Here is a 16,631-nt window from a genome sequence, read left to right as displayed (position 1 = left end):
AAGAAGGGCACCCTTGGCAAAGCAGGAAAGGCCAGGGCATGTCAAGAAGGGGACTTCCCAAAGCCTGTGGCCAGGAAGTGGTTATGACAGCTGTGAGATGGAGGTTGAAACAGAGCAGGAGATGGGTCCTACAAGGACTTCCTTCAGAATCGGCTGAGTTCGTTGGTGAGGGCTGAGAAGCAATGTGGGAGAAGCTGAGCTACAGGAGGGCTCCACCACCATTCAGAGGGGGTGAAGTTTTTATCAGAAGGAGAGAATGGGGCTCAATTCAGAGTTGAGTGGAGTCACTGTGGTGCTGGTCTCATCTTGTTAGTCTGGGCCAAATGTATAGTTGGCAGCAAACCTAAGCAGATGGTGGACCATAGTCCTAGTTAGATATATTTACCTATCCAGGGAGCCATGAATCTGTAGGCACCCTCAGATTTTGGGTCTGAAATTAAGAAGGATATGACAGCAAACTGGAGGTAACCAAGGAATTCATGCTAGCCCCAAAGGCAGCTGTGATATAGACCTTTGGCCCCCATCCCTTGCCGATGCTTGTCAGCTGGCAGTTTGTGTCCAGCCACCTCCCACTTGTCGCCTAACCTTGACTCTTTTTCTTCCTGATAGACATTGTGGACACAGAATCGAAGAATAAGTGTCCCATAGCAAAGCCATACAGAGCATAAATTTGAATCAGTAAGAAATTTAGCTTCTGTCCTCAGTGCACATAGAATGCCAGTATTATGGTGATTTTTTAAAATCAGGGCTCAGTTCCTATATCCCAGCTGAGGCAATGGCTTGGGCCTGGGGGTCTACCCCAGGCATCATGGATAGGAATTTAGCTTCAGTCTAGGATCACACCACTGTGGTGAATAAAGATAGACACATAGGAGAGAAAATGGTAAGAAGGAATAAGGGGAAAGAGCAAAGGAAAGAACAGAAAGAAACAAGAGAGAGAAAGAAAGTGGTAATTATCACAGATGTTTGAGCGTTCCAATTGACTAATTGTATTTGGCCCTGCCCTAGCTCTTAGGCTGGAAAGATCACAGGTAGAGGGTCAGATATTGATGGATTGAGGCAACAGTCCCTCCTGGACTGTCACAGTGCACCAGGAATGCATCTAAGAGGGAAGGGCCACTCCAAATGAGGAAAAGTTTAGCTCTCACCTGATCGCCCCGGGATCATCTTCATGTAGTCTGGGTCATAGACTATGAGGCTAACTCTGCTTCCCCATAGCCAAAGAGGACTGGCGCAACGGTATTTCTCTGTCCTTTTCTTCAGCTCTTGCAGCTCCAGACCCGTTTGGAACTGTACCAAAGAAATACAACTCAATACAACCTTGCTTCCTCATTAGGTCCACAGCTGGGAGTGGTGGTGGAGGACAGGATGGCCCCATGGAGAGAGTTCTGGATATTGGCAGCAGTTAGGAGTTTGGAACAGTCTGATGAGCTAGCTCTGATCGGGATCCAGATTCATAGAACTTATGTTCTAGTGGGAGCGGAGGTGGGAGACATCCTTGGTCCATACACTGAGTAGTGTTCTCCAGTCACTTGAGGAGGCTACTCTGTGCTCCCAGGTCATTTCCATCACTGGGACCACCCTTCTCCTTGGATGCAGTGCAGGGACTCCCTAGTGGGAGCCCATATATGAAGAGTCATTTATTTATTCCTGAGCAAACAGAGAGAGAGGCAGAGACACAGGCAGAGAGAGACAGTCCCTACAGGCAGCCTGATGCGGGCCTGAATCCCAGGACCCGGGGATCACGACCTGAGCCAAAGGTAGACTCTCAACCACTAAGCCACGCAGGAGCCCCTAGTGGGAGCCTCTTATGTCAAAGTTATGTTACCTCATTCTCCAGGATCCCCTCAAGCCTGTTTAGCAGAGGCCTCCAGAGTATCCTGTTTCAGCGGTTGCCTGCATTCTTTCTGATTGCTTACTCTTCAAGCTTCCAGAAACTCCTGCTCCTGGGGAGTGTCAATAGTTCCTCTGGGGTCCTGATGGAGCTAAACGGTGCTCTGCTTGGCTCTTCCTCTTTCACCTCTTTCACCCTGACCCCCACTGATCTGATGGCCCTCCAGAACCTCTTGGGACTTCCATCTCTGCCTGAACGGGGCTGGTCAGGGCCCGGTGAGACTCTGGTAGACTCTGGTAGACAAGTGTGCCCATGGTAACCCTGTAGGCAAATACCCGGTGTCCACTGGACTTTATTCAGGCTGTGGCCACTCATGCAGGCAATGCTCCATTATAGCTGCTCCCACCTGGTTCCTTCTGGAAGTGGGGCCACCAAAAATGTCCCAGTGAGAAACCAGGAGAGACAGTGGGCAGCACAGGCACTCCATCTTCAGAGGCTGTGGGCTGTGCTGGCCTGAGGTCTGCCTGAGGCAGAAGGGACGACCTGAGGTCAAGTAGGACTGTTGGGTCCTGGATTTCGTACACTGTGAAAGAAGTGCTCCTCTTTCATAATTCTGACCGATTTCAGCCCTAGTTACTGCAGCAAGTTTGCTAACCTACAAACATGTTTGTCCTTCATGAGCATTACTATGACCTTCAAGTTTTATAAATTAGATTGTAACTCTGATATTTATCTGTGCCAGGCAACATTCAGAGATTAGTAAAACTCCCATGAGGCTATACTCCTCATCATGATCCCCATTTTGCAGATGAGGAAACAGAGGCACAGAGCAAGTTCATTTGAAGTAAGTGGCAGAGCTGGGATAGAATCTAAGTACCTTGGCTCTGAGCCCACATGCTTCCCTGTCCCACTTATCACTTGTCACCTGGCCTGAAAGATTAGCTTTAACTACTACATGTGGCAATCGACTCCTGGCTTAGCGAGTAACAGAGGTACTGAGTAAAGAAAGTCTCAGATTTGCAGAAGCAGGAAAATATGGCTGCACTATGTGTTCAGCTGGCCGAAGCTGAGTTACATGAGTTACCTAAGTGAACTTGTCTGCTTACTGACTCTCTACACCATCCTTGAATGGGAACGGTAGTGGAGGAAATTTTACTCATGATAAGATCAAATCCTAACTCAGAGTTGTGACAAAAGTTCACAATTTCTCAAAATGGACATAGACTCTGGAAATCATTCAAGCAACAGTTTTTGGGAAGAAAGTGGCCCTTGGCTGTCTCCCTGTGGCTGACATGAAGTTCCTGTCTTTGGCTTTTTTGTAATTGCTTGGCCTCCTCCTCTACAACACCTCCCTCTACCTCAGTTCACACAGCGCTAGACAGCCCCTCCTCATTTGCCCTCCCCCCTTACTGGTGCCCCCTCTGCAGGACCAGTACTGACAGAGGTGGAGGGGAGGCACTGTCTCCAATGCAGCCACTAGCTGCTTCTTTCTCTGTCACTGCACAGCCTGGTCAGGAATCCCTCAGAGGTCAGCTCTGTGGTGGTCACTGTGGTGCTGGAAGGGGGTGGCATCCTCAGCCCAAGGAGTTCACAGTACCAGGATTTGGGGGAACAACTGGAGGGGAAACCAATTCGGTTACTGGTGCAACTCACCGTTAATACTCTTTCCTTGCCCTAATCTGGCAACCTTCTCTCATGTCTTCCAATGACTTATTGGAGTTTTAGCCCTGAAGTCACCAGTCTGCAACATCCCATAGTCTTGGGCAAACCTAACCAGTTGGTCCCTGTACCTGACAGACATCACCCCCCAGTCCGGCAAGTGAGCCTATTTTCCTGTAACCTCACACCTGATTCCTGTCTACGCTCTCCGTAGCCCATGAACACACTGCTGTGTATTCCCAGGCCAGCCAGGACCAGGATGAGAGGATGGGGTTTAATGGCTGGGGCAGGGAAGCATCAGGAAGTGTGTCTGAGAAAAGAGCTGGGACTGCTCAGCCTGGAAGGGGAAGACTTAGGAAGGAACAGCCACTCATCTCAAGGTTCAGGGCTGCACCATCACCTGCACAACTCTCTAAGGAAGGAGGGTCAGATGGGCCTGAGGGCTCCAGCACAGGCTACCTTCAAGTTGGGGAGCTCCTGGAATTGGGGTGAGGAGTCCAGAACTGGCAGGTAAGGTGGGGGTTTGCCAAGGCCCATGTCCTGATCACACAAGGGGTCTCCATGGGTTGAATCTCCTGACTGGGTTGATGCTTCCAGAGCCCTGGCCCACCCTGCCTTCCCTCTCCCCAGTTCAGCCCCTTCCCTCCTCCTGCTTATGCCCGAAGAACCAGTGGGAAGGAGGGGACGGGAACTGCTGAATAGCTTTGAGCATCCATTGCCTGCGCTGGTAGAGCTGTGCTGTCTTGAGCAGCAGCAGAGCCAAGCCTAGCAGGGAGGCTAGCTGCAAGAGCCCAGACACAGTGTCCAGGGGTCTGGTGAGGCTCAGTACAGAGACACTCATGTTCAGTGGCTGCTGGGTCACTGACTCTCCCTGAGTGTTGCTGAAATCCCCCTGAGCCTAGTCAATCAGGCGAGGATGGCCCTGCCCACCTGGAGGGGGAGCAAAGGGTGAGGGCAGAGCTTAGACTGGGATTCCAGAGTTCATTAACTGAGAGGATCCACCTTAGCAATCCATAGGAAGGAAACCTTCTGAACAGACAGTGATAATGCCCAGGCACATTCCCCTTTGCCCTTATCCCCATTATTCATCAATTATTTCAGGAGCACCTACTTTGTGCCCCACAGAGTGCTACGTGCCAGGCCACAGTGGCCAGCAAAACAGACATGAACCGTGACTTCAAAAAATGTACAGCCTAGTTTACCAAATGTCCAGGAGGTGTGCTTGGGTTGATGATTATCCCATTTCTGAGAAAAGAACACTTATAGGGATGTGGCCAGAGGAAAATTGCCTTTGAGAGGGCCAACTGAGATTGGAATCAGGGGGCCTTCATACTGTCTGCCCCAGCTGCCTCTGCACTGTTCCCTACACTTGTCCAGGCCACCATTCACTTGGGTCCTGGGCTGACTGTGCCGGCAGGCAGAGCACTGGCCTCACACTCAGGAGGCCCAGCCTCAGGGCTCGCTCAGGACATACGAAGCCAGGCAATCACACTCTCTGTGCCTCAGATTCTCCTTCTGTAAGGGGAGTAAACATTCCTTTGTCAAGTTCCTCCCAGGAATGCTCATTCAGTCAGTCACTGATGCACTCAGCAAATGCTTCCTTAGCTCACACTCTGGGAGGTCAAGGCAGAAAACTAAGGCAGTACAGGAAAACTTGGTAAGGCCTGTACTGAAAGAGTGAATAGTGAACTGGGCCCATCCAGGGAAGGAGAAAACTACAAACAAGGATGGGACCCTGAAGGGTGAGTAAGAGTTCATCAGGTGGAGAGTTCTCAGGAGACAGGGGCGGGGGGGCTACAGCTAATAGAGATCGTGTGAATGTGCATCTGAGGAGGACAGTTTAATTTCTCACCTTCACTTTGTTCCTGGTTTTCTCCCCCCAAACCCACTCCAAGCTCATTACTCAAATGGAGACCAAGATGTTTTCATGAGGAGTTCTTTGGAAGGCACATTTGAGGGGCCTCCCTCTTCTGCCCTGTTCCTCACTATCTACCTTATTACTCCTACGCCCTCCTCCTGTGGCTGACCTTGTGACAGGAGATGCATTACACAACCTGTGTGGTCAGAATTCTTTCTTTTTTCCCCTTAATCCTTGGCTCTTCTCCAAACCCAGGGAGCCATATCCACTTTACCCATGCCTCTCAACATTCCTGAGTTCTGTAGATACTTTCCCACCCTCTCTGGCCTCAGATCAGAGACTCTGGAGCCTAACTCTTTCCCTCACATGGCCCATCACCTCCTTTGCACCTAGCACATGAGGGGCATTTGTAGAAGTGCTTGGACGTACAACAATCTGGGTTGCAATTCTGAGTGTAACTCCATGTTTTCCTCCCTGGGTCTTTGGTTACCTCTATAGAACTGAGTGCCTAATGCTTGGTCATAGCTAGTATTTAGTGAGCACTTATCATATTCTATGCAGCGAGTGAGTAGCTTGGTATGTTTTCCCCAAACCAACCCTAAAAACAGATTTTTAAAAAAATCTTAATTCTCAAGGTGGTGAGACTCCCCTCTTTGGGAAGGGAGTGGGTCCAGGGTGGTCCGGGTCTTTTAAGATTTGGATATTCTAATCCCATCAATGTGCTTGAGATAAAATGGAGAACTCTGGCACCAGGTGTATCCACAGCCCGATCACAGATGGAGTGAAGGCAAGGATCTGATATAGACCAGGGACACAGGAGGGGAGATTATTTGCTTTCTCTGAGGGCTTCTTGGACAGCAGTGGGTGCAATACCACCTCCTCCAAACCAGACTGTGGGGTGACATCACTATTCCCCTCACTCCACCTCAATTCCTCACCCTCCAGCCCACCAACATGGTCAGACTTCAGAGAGAAAAACCTTGCCTCCACTGGAGGCAGAGGTGCTTACACCCAACACTGCCCCTTGTACCTTGAAGGGTAAAAATAGGCAATATAGAAGATAAATTATGGAAAAGAATGAAGCTGGAAAGAAGAGAGCAAATTATTAGATCATGAAGGTAGACTTATGGAACTCAGCGATTTCATAAAGCACAATACTATTCATATCATAGGAGTCACAGAAGGAAAGAGCAGGGAAAAGGGGCAGAGGATAATTTGAACAGCTCACAGCTGAGAACTTCCTAATCTGGGGAAGGAAACAGGTATTCAAGTCCAAGAAGCATAGGGACCTACCTTCAAAATCAACAAAAACAGGTCAACACCAACACATATCACAGTGAAACTTAGAAAATACAAAATAAAGAGGCAATTCTGAAATCGGCTAGGGAAAAAGGGTACTTAACCTATAGGGGCAGACCACATAAAGTTAGCAGCAGATCTATCCACAGAAATTTGGCAGGCTAGAAGAGAACGGTATGATATATTTAACATGCCAAAGGGGGAGAGTAAGTAGCCAGGAATATTTTATCCTGTAAGGCTGTCATTCAGAATAGAAGGAGAGATAAAGAGTTTACAAGAGAAGCAAAAAACAAAAGGAGTTCATGGACTTTAACTAAACCACCCCCACAAAAAACATTGAGGGAGACCATTGGAGCAGCAAAGAGAGACCAAACCCAAAAAACGGAGAAAGGAAATTGGCGATCTACAGGAACAGCGACTTTCAAGTAATATAATGGCACTAAATTCAAACTTACCAATAATTACTCTTTATGGAAATGGACTAAATGCTCCATCAAAAGACAAAGGAAACCATAATAGATAAAAAACAAAAAACAAGATCCATGGATATGCTGCTTACAAGAGACTCATTTTAGACTCAAAGACACCTCCAGATCAAAAGTGAGGGAATGGAAAACCATTTATCATGCTAATGGACATCAAAAGGAAGCCAGAGTAGCCATACTTCTATCAGACAAACTAGATTCTAAACCAAAGAGGTTTAATAAGAGATGAAGAAGGGCAATATATCATAATAAAGGGATCTATCCAACAAAAAATCCGATACTTGTGAATATTTATGCCCCCCACTTGGGAGCAGCCAAATATATAAATTTAATCACAAACTAAAGAAACTCAAGGATAAAGATACAATAAAGGTAGGAGACTTTAACACCCCACTCACAGTAATGGACAGGTCACCTAAACATTGTCAACAAGGAAACAGTGGCTTTGAATGACATACTGGGCCAGTTGTCATCAGACTTTTCATCCTAAAGTAGCAGAATGCAGATTATTTTTGAGTGTGCATGTTACATTCTCTAGAATTGATTAGATACTGGGTCACATATCAGGCCTCCACCTGTACAAAAAGAGTGAGATCTTGATGGGATGAGCACTGGGTGTTATGACAAATACCCACCATTTGCTTCAACGTGGATGGAACTGGAGGGTATTATGCTGAGTGAAGTAAGTCAGTCGGAGAAGGACAAACATTATATGTTCTCATTCATTTGGGGAATATAAATAATAGTGAAAGGGAATAGAAGGGAAGGGAGAAGAAATGTGTGGGAAATATCAGAAAGGGAGACAGAACGTAAAGACTGCTAACTCTGGGAAACGAACTAGGGGTGGTAGAAGGGGAGGAGGGCGGGGGTGGGAGTGAATGGGTGACGGGCACTGGCGGTTATTCTGTATGTTAGTAAATTGAACACCAATAAAAAATTTAAAAAAATAAAATAAAATAAAAATAAATAAATTTATAAAAACAACAAAAGGAGTGAGATGCTACCATGCATATTTTCCAGCCACTAGTTTCCAATGCTATGAAACTTGAAGCCTAGCACAAGAAAAATTCGGGACTATAGACTTACGGGCAAGCAGTTTATTACAATGTATTTCTATTGAAACAGAAGGATGTTGTATACTGTTCACAAAATCGAAAAACATGTAAGAACTGTACATGGTGAGCTTTGGTTATTTTTCCCTTATGCCATAGAAAAAAATGTATAAAAACTATCAGAAAGCTAATGTGCATACTGGGAATTTACCCCAAAGATACAGATACAATGAAACGCCGGGACATCTGCACCTCGATGTTTAGAGCAGCAATGTCCACAATAGCCAAACTGTGGAAGGAGCCTCGATGTCCATCGAAAGATGAATGGATAAAGAAGATGTGGTTTATGTATACAATGGAGTATTACTCAGCCTTTAGAAATGACAAATACCCACCATTTGCTTCAACGTGGATGGAACTGGAGGGTATTATGCTGAGTGAAATAAGTCAATCGGAGAAGGACAAACATTATATGGTCTCAATCATTTGGGGAATATAAATAATAGTGAAAGGGAATAAAAGGGAAAGGAGAACAAATGAGTAGGAAATATCAGAATGGGAGACAGAACATGGAAGACTCCCAACTCTGTGAAATGAATTGGGAGTGGTGGAAAGGGAGGTTGGCAGGGGTGGGGGTGACTGGGTGGTGGGCACTGAGGTGGGCATTTGATGGGAAGAGCACTGGGTGTTATTCTGTATGTTGGCAAATTGTACACCAATAAAAAATAAATTTATTTTAAAAAACCATGAATGGATTAACCACAAAATTAAAGAAGAAAAAAATATGCATGAAAGCAAATGAAAATGAAAACAATGATAGTCCAAAACTTTGGGATGCAACGAAGGTGATCAAAAGAGGAGAAGGACAAACATTATATGTTCTCATTCATTTGGGGAATATAAATAATAGTGAAAGGGAATAGAAGGGAAGGGAGAAGAAATGTGTGGGAAATATCAGAAAGGGAGACAGAACGTAAAGACTGCTAACTCTGGGAAACGAACTAGGGGTGGTAGAAGGGGAGGAGGGCGGGGGGGTGGGAGTGAATGGGTGACGGGCACTGGGTGTTATTCTGTATGTTAGTAAATTGAACACCAATAAAAAATAAAAAATAAAAAAGAGGGGAAGTATATAGCAATCCAGGCCTTCCTTGAGAAAAAAAAAGTGTCTCAAATACACAATTAACCTTATACCCAAAGGAGTTGCAGAATAAACAGCAAATAAAGCCCAAAACCAGCAGAAGAAGGGAAATGATACAGATTAAAGCAGAAATAAAGGATACAGAAATATTTTTTTAAAAACACAGTAGAACAGATCAATGAAACTAGTGGCTGGTTCTTTTAAAGAATTAACAAAACTGATGAACTGCTACCCAGACCTAATAAACAGAGAAGAGAAAGGACCTGGATAAGTAAAATCACAAATGAAAGAAGAGAGATCCTAACCAATACCACAGAAATACACTTATCAGGGAAGATTATGAGCAACTCTATGCCAGAAATTTGGGCAATGTGGAGGAAATGGATAAAAGACTAGAAGCATACTAGCACATATACATATAAATTACCACAACCGAAAAAGGAAGAAACAGATAATTTGAACAAACCCATAACCAGTGAAGAAATTGAACCAGTAATCAAAAATCTTCCAATAAACAAGAGCTCGGGGCTGGAGAGCTTCCCAGGGCAATTCTACCAACATGTAAAGTAGAGGGAACACCTATTCTTCTGAAAATGTTCCACAAAACAGAAACAGAAGGAAAATTTCCAACCCATTCTCTGAGGCCAACATTACTTTGATTCCCAAGCCAGACAAAGACCCGACTAGAAAGGAGAATTACGAGACCACTATCCCTGATGAACACAACTACAAAAATGCTCAACAAGTTACTAGCAAATCAAATTAACAGTACATTAAAAGAATTATTGACATGATCAAGTCGGTTTTATTCCTGGACTCCAGAGTGATTCAATATCCATGGATCAATCAACGTGATACACCACATTAATAAAAGAAAGGATAAGAACCATATGATCCTCTCAACGGATGCAGAAAAAGTATTTGACAAAAATAGGGATAGAAGGAACATAGCTCAACATCATAAAGGCCATATATGAAAGACCTACAACTAATATCATCCTCAATGGGGAAAAACTGAGAGCTTTTCCCCTAAGGTCAGGAACATACAGGGATGTTGACTCTCACCACTCTTGTTCAATATAATACTGGAATTCCTGGCCTCGGGCATCAGAGAATAAAAAGAAATAAAAGGCATCCACATCGATAAGGAAGAAGTGAAACTTTTACTCTTTGTAGATGACATGATGCTCTCCACCAAAAAATTATGAGAACTGGTACATGAATTCGGCAAAGTTGCAAGATACAAAATCAACACACAGAAATCTGTTGCATTTCTATACACCAATAATGAAGCTGCAGAAAGAGAAATCAAGGAATTGATCCCATTTACAATTGCACCAAAAATTGTAAGATCCCTAGGAATAAACCTAACCAAAGAGGTAAAAGGTCCATGCTGAAAACTATAGAACACTTATGAAAGAAATTGAAGAAGACACAAAGAAATGGAGTGCAATCTCTATCAAAATACCACCAGAATTTTTCACATAGCTAGAAAAAACAACACTAAAATTTATATCGAATCAGAAAAGGCCAAAGTAATGTTGAAAAAGAAAGCAAAGCAGGGGGCATCACAATCCCAGACTTCAAGCTGTATTACACAGCTATAATCATCAACAGGATAGGACACTGGCACAAAAACAGACACAGAGGCCAATGGAACAGAATAAAGAACCCAGAAATGAACCCACACGATATGGTCGACTAATCTTTAACAAAGCAGGAAAGAATATCAGTGGGAAAGGGACAATCTCTTCAACAAAGATATTATACCAGTTATACCATGGTGTTGGCATAACTGGACAGTGATATGCAGAAGAAAGAAACTGGACCACTTTCTTACACCATACAGAGAAAGAAATTAAAAATGGTTGAAAGACTTAAATGTAAGACAGAGAACCATCAAAATCCTAGAAGAGAAAACAGGCAGCAACCCTTTGGACCTCAGACACACCTACTTCTTTTTAGACATGCCTCCAGATGCAAGTATCTATTGGGACTTCATCAAGATCAGAAAGCTTCTGCACAGTACAGGACATGATCAACAAAACTAAAAGGCATCTGATGGAATGAGAGAAGGTATTAGCTTATGTCTTATCAGATAAAGGGCTCCTATCCAAAATCTATTTTTACAAAACCAAATTATGTTTTTTTCTGGCAAAAAATTAAAATAAATAAAAATTTTTAAAAACTTATCAAACTCAATACCCCAAAAACAAAAATCCAGTCAAGGAAGAGGCAGAAGGCACGAGCAGACATTTCTCCAAGGAAGACATACAAATGACCAACAGACCATGAAAAAATGCTCAACATCACTCGGCGTCAGGGAAATACAAGTCAAAACCACCTCGCACCAGTCAGAATGGCTAAAATTAACAACTCAGAAGACAAAAAATGCTGGTGAGGATGCAGAAAGAGGCTCACTGTTTCACACTGTTGGTGGGAATGCAAACTGGTGCAGCCGCTGTGGAAACGGTATAGAAGTTCCTCAGAAAGTGAAAATGGAGCTACCTACAATCCAGTAATTGCACTACTAGGTATTTACACAAAGGAAACCAGCACAGTGATTTGAAGGGGCACATGCATTCATTCCAATGTTTATAGCAACAATGTCCACAATCACCAAAACATAGAAAGAGCCCAGATGTCCATTGACAGATACATAAAGAAATGGTACAAATTCACACAATGGAATGTTACTCATCCATCCAAAAGAATGAAGTCTTGTCCTTTGTGAGGAAGGAAATGGATGGAACTAGTGAGCATTATGCTAAGTGAAATGAGTCAGTCAGGGAAAGATTAAAAAAAAACATGTGATTTCACTCATATATATGTTTTTTGTATTATGCTGAGTGAAGTAAGTCAATCGGAGAAGGACAAACAGTGTATGTTCTCATTCATTTGGGGAATATAAACAATAGTGAAAGGGAATATAAGGGAAGGGAGAAGAAATGTGTGGGAAATATCAGAAAGGGAGACAGAACAGGAAGACTCCTAACTCTGGGAAACGAACTAGGGATGGTGGAAGGGGAGGAGGGCAGGGGGTGGGGGGGAATGGGTGACGGGCACTGAGGGGGACACTTGATGGGATGAGCACTGGGTGTTATTCTGTATGTTGGTAAATTGAACACCAATAAAAAATAAATTTATTAAAAAAAAAACAGATGAACATAGGGAAGGGAAGGAAAATAAAGAAGATAAAAACAAAGAGGGAGGCAAACCTTAAGAGCCTAACTATAGGAAACAGAGGGTACCTGGAGGGGAGGTGTGTGAGGATGGGAATATTGGGTGATGGGCATGAAGAAGGTGCACTTGATGTAATGAGGACTGGGTGTTAATGTAATTGATAAATCACTAAATTGTACTCTGGAAAACATATACACTAGATGTTAACTAACAACAATTTAAAGTAAAAAAATGTCAAATAAAAAACAAAGAAACCTGTAGTCTAAGCGGCAAAAGCAAGGCACAAAGTGCTTAGCTGCCTGCCCAGGGCCACTCTACTGGCAAGAGGTGAAGACAGCATTCAGACTCAGGCGGTATGGCCCCAGAGGCATTACTGTGAACCATTTGCTCAAAACCAGGCTCCAGTGCACACGTATTATCTCCCATAGTTTCAGGGCATTTTATGTTTCTTCTGTTTGATCCCTGATTCCGTGGTGCAGAAGCATGCTTTGGGGATCAATCCCACATATCAGCATAAATGTAAGCCTCACTATGCAGGGCAGTTTTTGTGAGCACAGTGTGGAGCATACCATGTAGCTAGATTTAACAGTCATTGAGAATTTTGTATGATGTGAGTAGAGCTTACAATGAAGTGATGAAAGCAGAATGTAGAACTCTCTGTAGAGTCTGAACCTAAGTCTCAGAGTTGTGCTGTCATGATCAACATTGATTAACCAGTCAACATCTTTCCCATTCATCTGGTATCCAGACAACCCAAGCAAAGAGCCATTGAAGGTTCTAACAGGGCAACCTGTACCCTTATGCTTCTAAAGCATGAGACAGAAGGCTGTGCCTATCTGTGGCACCCAGTGCATTCCTACTGATTGACAAACAATGGGGCAGGAAAATAGGATCATAGGACCCATTGATCACCGTCTCAAAGAGACCAGGTTCCAGGGGAGTTGGGACTTTTTAAAGGGAAATGAGTATTTTTATTCCTGGAGCTTCTTGGTACCATTAACAGGCCACAACAAGTTCGCGCTCATGTTCCTTCATTGTTTAGTTGCATTGGTCTGCCCCATAGAATAAAGGGGTAGGACCAGGTATGTCTCATGACCCAAGACATCTAGATAATGTCCTGCACATAGTGGGTCCTCAAAACTGAGTCCAACGACATAACAGGGACCCAACTGAGCATATTTCTGCATTGCACGGCAAGCTGATGTTCTCTCTCTCTCTCTCTCTCAGGAAATCAGCTTTACAGCATAGAAAGACATCTCTTTGTGAGAGCAGGATAGATGGAGGGTTGATGACAGTAACCTGTGGAAGCAGGTTATTGAGCTCATGTAGGTGCAGGAAGAGGGTGGCTTGGGCTTAGAGTGGTAGCTCTGGGACTGGAGAGGGGACTAGGACCATGATTGTCTAGGAGGGGCTGGAAGAGGAGAGGAGGACTTTCTGAGGATCTACCTGGGTAGCCCCTTCTCTCCCAGGCCCAGGGACTTAGGGCCTGCTGGTACAGTGGGCTCCATACGGGCCTGGCATTCACTCACGTTTCTGAGGCAGTAGACAGGGAGCCTGGACAAAGTTGGGTCCTGGGCCACCAGTTCCCTTATGCCCACCCTCTCTGGTTTGGATCCTTCCTCGGCTTCCTAAACATCTGTGAGCCTGACTTCTCTAAAGTTTGGTACAGCTGAGGGTGTCAGCATTCCCAGGAGATGGTAGGGCTTCCTGAGAGCAAAGAGCTCAGGCATCATGTGGGAAGGAGTCCTGGGGCCTGCATCTCGAGCTTGGGGAGCTGAGGTCCATGCATATCCTATTTATCTGCAAGCCTCCTCTGGGAACCTCTCAGGCTGTGCATGACCTGATCATCTTTTCTCTACAAATACCGTGACTCCAAGTGTGTTTAATTTCTTCATCCCGTGGATTGCTGAGTGGGCACTGACCTTCCTTGCTCGACATTTCCCAAAACATTGGTGCTTCCTGAACATGACCCTTCCCTCCCCTTTCCTTCCCTGCTGTGACCTCACTCAGGGATCTCATAAACTGCACTACTTGGTCCCCTAGTCCCCTTTCTTACTTAAGCTGCTCAGTAAGAACACAGGGAGAACATAAGAAAGCTACTGGGTCATCAGAAATTGGAGCTCAGATACATTGTACTTCTGATTCTGTTGTTTGTTCCTTTATTTTTTTTAACTCTGACATTGGAGAAGCTTCCATTCTAATGGTTTTGTTTTTCTGGTAGAAAGCTGATTAAGATAAATTTTGGTACCAAGAATGTTTTTAACATAAACAGAATCCAAACGAGTTCCCTAAATTGACTGTGGTTTTCTTCAATTGGTGCTTTTCCAGGAGATAGAGAGATCTCCCTTAAAAATCAATAAAAACCGGGATCCCTGGGTGGCGCAGCGGTTTAGCGCCTGCCTTTGGCCCAGGGCGCAATCCTGGAGAACCGGGATCGAATCCCACGTCGGGCTCCCGGTGCATGGAGCCTGCTTCTCCCTCTGCCTATGTCTCTGCCTCTCTCTCTCTCTCTCTCTCTGTGACTATCATAAATAAATAAAAATTTAAAAAAATCAATAAAAACCATACAACACCCCAAAATTTAATAGTGAAACTTGCAAAGTCCAAAGATAAAGAGAAGATCCTTAAAGCAGCAAGAGACAAGAACTCCATAAACTTTATGCAGAGAAGTATTAGGTTTATAGCAGACCTCTCCACAGAGCCCTGGCAGGACAGAAAGGACTGGCAGGATATATTCAGGGTCCTAAATGAGAAGAACATACAGCCAAGAATACTCTATCCAGCAAGGCTCTCATTCAGAATAGAAGGAGAGATAAAGAGCTTCCAAGATAGGCAGAAACTGAAAGAATATGTGACCACCAAGCCAGTCTTGCAAGAAATATTAAGGGGGACCCTCTAAAATAAAGAAGGGGTCCAAAGAAACAATCTACAAAAAAAGGGACTGACTAGGTATTATGATGACACCAAATTCATATGTTTCAATAGTAACTCTACATGTGAATGGGCTAAATAATCCCATCAAAAGGCACAGGGTTTCAGACTGGATAAAAAAGCAAGACCCATCTATTTGCTGTCTACAAGAGACTCATTTTAGACCTAAGGACACCTACAGCCTGAAAATGAAAGGTTGGAGAACCATTTACCATGCAAATGGTCCACAAAAGAAAGCAGGGGTAGCAATCCTCATATCAGGTACACTAAAGTGCGTCCCAAAGACTGTAGTAAAGATGAAGAGAGACACTATATCATACCTAAAGGATCTATACAACAAGAGGACCTAACAATCATGACTATTTATGCCCCTAATGTGGGAGCTGCCAAGTACATCAATAGATTAATAACCAAAGTTAAGACATACTTAGATAATAATATGCTAATACTGGGAGACTCCAACACGGTGCTTTGTCAAATGACGGATGTTCTAAGCACAACATCTCCAAAGAAACAAGAGCTTTAAATGATACACTGGACCAGATGGATTTCACAGATATTTACAGAACTTTACATCTGAACGCAACTGAATGCACATTCTTCTCAAGTACACATGGAACTTTCTCCAGAATAGACCACATACTGTGTCACAAATAAGGTCTCAAACAATACCAAAAGATTGGTATTGTCCCCTTCATATTTTTATACCATAATGCTTTGAAAATAGAACTAAATCATTAGAAGAAATCTGGAAGAATTTCAAACACATGGAGGTTAAAGAGCATCCTGCTAAAAAATGAAAGGGTCAACCAGGAAATTAGAGAATTAAAAAGATTCATGGAAACTAATGAGAATGAAGATACAACCATTCAAAATCTTGGGATACACTAAGAGTCCTAAGAAGGAAATACATCACAATACAAGAATCCATCCAAATATTGGAAAAAACTCAAATACACAAGCTAACCTTGCACCTAAAGGAACTGGAGAAAGAAGAGCAAATAAAACCTATGCCAAGCAGAAGAGACTTAACAAGGATATAGCAGAACTCAATGAGATGGAGACCAGAAGAACTGTAGAACAGATCAACAAAACCAGGAGTTGGTTCTTTGAAAGAATAAGAGAGAGAAACCACTAGTCAGCCTTAAAAAAACAAAAGAGAAAAGACTCAGATTAATAAAATCATGAATGA

This window comes from Canis aureus, chromosome 13, assembly GCF_053574225.1.
Source record: "Canis aureus isolate CA01 chromosome 13, VMU_Caureus_v.1.0, whole genome shotgun sequence".
NCBI classification, from domain to species: Eukaryota; Metazoa; Chordata; class Mammalia; order Carnivora; family Canidae; genus Canis; species Canis aureus.
Note: the sequence above shows the minus strand (reverse complement) of the source record.